Source organism: Rattus norvegicus, chromosome 2 (genome assembly GCF_021556685.1).
Source record: "Rattus norvegicus strain SHRSP/BbbUtx chromosome 2, alternate assembly SHRSP_T2T, whole genome shotgun sequence".
Lineage (NCBI taxonomy): Eukaryota > Metazoa > Chordata > Mammalia > Rodentia > Muridae > Rattus > Rattus norvegicus.
In genome coordinates this window covers 169,727,394-169,731,447 of record NC_141535.1, presented here as the reverse complement: position 1 = coordinate 169,731,447, position 4,054 = coordinate 169,727,394, and the positions used below count along the sequence as shown (strand labels likewise).

Below are 4,054 nucleotides of genomic sequence, written 5' to 3'. Positions count from 1 at the left end.
TCTTATTTAGAGCCTACTCAGGCTACTGTGCTTTCTTACAGCAACCTTTGCTGTAACCACATTAACAATTACCTGTGGCTCTTTCAAGTTACATGCTTCCTGGATATCATCTGGTGCAAAACGTTTGTCCTGAGAGTTCAAGAAAAATAGGATCTTTCCATCTCACTAAAAAGGCAGCTCTGTACTCAGTGAAAAGTACAGCAGTAATAACAGCACAAATGCTTTTAAAAACATGGCGGGGCTCTCACTGCAGAACAGGATCCTTGACCTGGGTTTTACTGCAGATGGTGTAGATACCCAATGAATGCATAAGGTATTTTTAAAAAAGGAAACTTAATTGTCAGACACAAAGCAACTGTGGCTTCTACAATAAATGGCATGACTGGAGAAAAGAGATTCATTCTACACAGACAGTAGATAGATAGTGGCTGGTGGGAAAAGACTTATCCCTGGAGTCTATCATGTAAAACAAATTGCAGCTCCCAAACTGAACAGCTGAAGCTCTCCACCATGCTCTCTCTCTCACATTTTAAAGCACAAAGAAGGAAAAAGAACACTGTTATGATTAACTGACCGTTTCTGGAATTCAGTGCTCTTCATTTCCTAGGAGTAACATTTTTGGAATATAGAATAAATTGGATCAAATATTCCTTAAATGGTACACATCAATCATTTGGTGGATGTTCTAGAATTTTAGAGGCAAGACAGTTCTATTGTTTAGTCATATTTCCACCAACTAACTCATTGATAATGCAGAAACTGTTTACTTTAATCGAGCACTTGGTTTTCTTTTTTTCTTTTTATAATTTTGTAATATATGTACAGAAAACTTAATAGTGTATATTTAACCAGTTTAGTTCTGAGTTCTTTAGCCTTTGCCTTTTCCAGCTTGGCAATGCGAGCCACAAACTTAGGACCCAGGATTTTGCTTCCCCAGAGGTGGTGGATCTTTCTCATCTGTTGTTGTAGTTGGTCCTAATAGCTCCCTCCGGCTTAGCCAGAGCACCCTGGTCTTCCAAGTTAACCTGAGCAGGAAGCCAGTTCAGCCGGGCCTATATCATGGGCAATCACCACCAGCTGAGCCTTCTTGTTCTCCACCAAGGTGGTGACTGTGTTGACCCCTGCTCTGAGGACAGGCGGTCTCTCAGTTGGGACATCCCCTTTGCCAGCAGCTTTCTTCTCAGCTCGGACCAGCAGCCTTTGCTTCTTCTCCTGCTTTGTCTCTGGCCTGTACTTGTGGGCAAGCTTAAGCAACTGAGTCGTTGTTTGCCTGTCCAGGGCCTGGGTGAACTGGTTGATGGCAGGAGGTACTGTGAGCTGCTTATAGAGGATGGCTCTTTGCCGCTGCAGTCTGATGTAGCGGGGCCTTTTGACGAAGCGTGTTAGATCTCTTTTGGGCTGGTTGTTCTGTCCAGTGCCGAAGTTCTTGGGCCTTTTCTCAAACAAAGGATTGACCACCTTTTAGTCTCCTGTTTCTTCACGACAGCAGAGGCCAGGGCCACCTTCTTCCCTTTGGCCTTCTTCCCTTTGTGCATTTTGCTCCGCTTGAGGTGAGAACTTTAAAATGTATCCAAGGCTGGCCTCGAACTCCAGATCCTTGTGCTTCTGCCCCTTTCAGCAAATCCTACCAGCTTGTGCTGCCAGAACTGGCTGAGCACTTGGTTTTCCCTGGTGTTTTGGAAGCAGAAATGACCACAGACATGGATCTACAAACATTTATGTATCATTTCTAATGGCTTTGTCAAAGGGCTTCCGGGAATGAGACTGGCATAAGCAGAGGACATCGTGTCTCATGAGGAAATTCATGAGCCCTAGGAATGTTTGTTCAAACATAGAAAACATTCATTTTTCAGGGAGACAAGAGGATCTATTCCTACACAGCACTGGCTTACTAGGCCCATTAAGTACATGGCACTAGTGGGAAATACTGCATAAAGATTCAGAAACCTATAAAGCACTGTAACATTGTATACTCCTTACTCAATACAGGGCACATTCCACAATCCCAATAGCTGATAGAAGCTTTGCGTAGAATCCAGCCCCAATACAATCGCTGGTTCCACAGTAATAAAGGAGATGGCTACTGAGAAACTCATGGGCTGGTAGCTAATACTACTTGTGACTACTCCAGCCAAAGGGTGATTTATGTCTCGGACTGGACAGACAGAACAGGTCTAATATGGTTAAACAATGTTATTTGTAATTGTGTACAATTGAAAACTCATTGTTCATTTCAGGAATTTTACCATCTTTGAACTGTCACTAACACAGGTAACTAAAATTGTAGCAAACCCTTCAATGTCCTTAGCCAAACTTTCAACCCTTATTATAGAACACATCAAAGGCTTAAGCTGGGCATGGTGTCTCACCCGGATAATGCTAGCACTTGGGAGGCTGAGTCAGCAGGACAGCTGTGAGTCTCAAGAAAACAAAACCAAGAATTCATTTTACAAGGAAAAGAAATCAAAGTACCTAACCAAATCCTAAAAGCAAACTATAAAAAATAAACGAGCCATCTATCGTTCAATAAAAATAAAGACTCAAGGTAGAACTATAGTTAATTCTATCTTCTCTCATTCTTTGAGCTGTGTCTATATCAACCTCCTTCTTCCTGAGCTTCCTGTAGATGTCTGTCAGGCTGTTTGACCCTATCTCACTCTGTTTGGTCAAGGCTGGATGTCTAATACTCCGTTTACCCTTTCTGTAGAGCCTCCCCATGCACACGCATATTCCATCTATCTCTGAAAAGAATCTTCTTTTGGCATCAAATGCTGCCTCTAGTCAAACGTCTATTCAAAGTCAAACATTCCTGCTGCCAGGGTTCAGGGATGGCCCCGTTCTCTCAAGTTTCCGTCACTCTGTACACCCGAAGGTCATGCTTCAGGCACAGTGCTTCTGGATTAGAGCCACACACTGTTGCGAGATTGCTGCGGTCCAGGAGAGAATATCTACATGACAATGTTTCACTGAGAGTGCAGCATAACAGCAGCGTGTTTGCTGACCCTATGCAGGGACCTGGATTCACTATTGTTGAGTATTTATAACTGGACTTGGGAGCAGGATACATGTACTTATCCCAAAGCTAAGAAGCACAATCCAGGACATGAGTGCAGCCTATGAATATATGTTAGCTTCCCCATTTCAGTAATTCTCTCTGCTGTTTTCTTCAGTCCTTCATCCATTGCACACATCAGGATAATCATTTCTTCTTCTTGGCTTACCATGCCTGACTTATCAAAAACATTTTTTTACATATGAGGTTATATCATGGACTTCTTTGTACAACTTGTCCAATTATGCCCAGTAGAATCTAATCAGATTATATTATTATTATTATTATTATTATTATTATTATTATTATTAATCTTATGCAGGTAATTGTGTTGTGAAGAAAACTAGCAAAGAATATGCTTGTAGATTCTGATAGGTTAGTGAAAATTAGAGGTTATCTGGAATGTAAAATTAACAAGGATAACACCAGTTGACCAGGCCAAGCTGGATGAAGAAAAGCCCATGAGGCGCAACTCTACACAAAGAACTACAGGCAACCAAGGAAGCCAAAGAAACTGGAGAGTTGTCCTTCCTCAGGTTATCCAGGGCCACGCGTTCAGACCTGAGAGCATACATATACTTCATAGAGACTAGACAGGTTATATTTAGGAATATATGTTTATACATCATACATATATGTGTATGCATATATATATATGTACATTATACACATGCATCATGCATATATATTACATACATATGCAATAACAATTAGTAAAGTAAGGGCATTGATTTGAAGGAAAACAGGGACAGCCATATTGTAAGGTTGAAAAGAGTAAAGGAGTGGAAGAAATGAAAGCCCCTGTTCTTCAGGAAAGCCAGGAACAGCTCTGCCAACCATCCCCAAGGTCCTACTGTCCAGATTAATAAAACACCCTCCAGCTCCAAGAAAGTCAGTTGCCTTTGGATTGAACAGAAACATGACTGCAGAATGTAAGAAGACAGACAAGAGTATCCTGTTCAGCCCCATGGGCCTCTCCAGGGTGGCCTTTAACCCTGAGCA

General features: G+C 41.8%; 1 pseudogene; it reads right to left on the bottom strand.

Moving 5' to 3' along the window:
- Positions 1-768: 768 nt before the first annotated feature.
- LOC147996315 (large ribosomal subunit protein eL8 pseudogene) lies at positions 769-1,535 on the bottom strand (annotated as a pseudogene).
- Between the last annotated feature and the right edge of the window lie 2,519 nt (positions 1,536-4,054).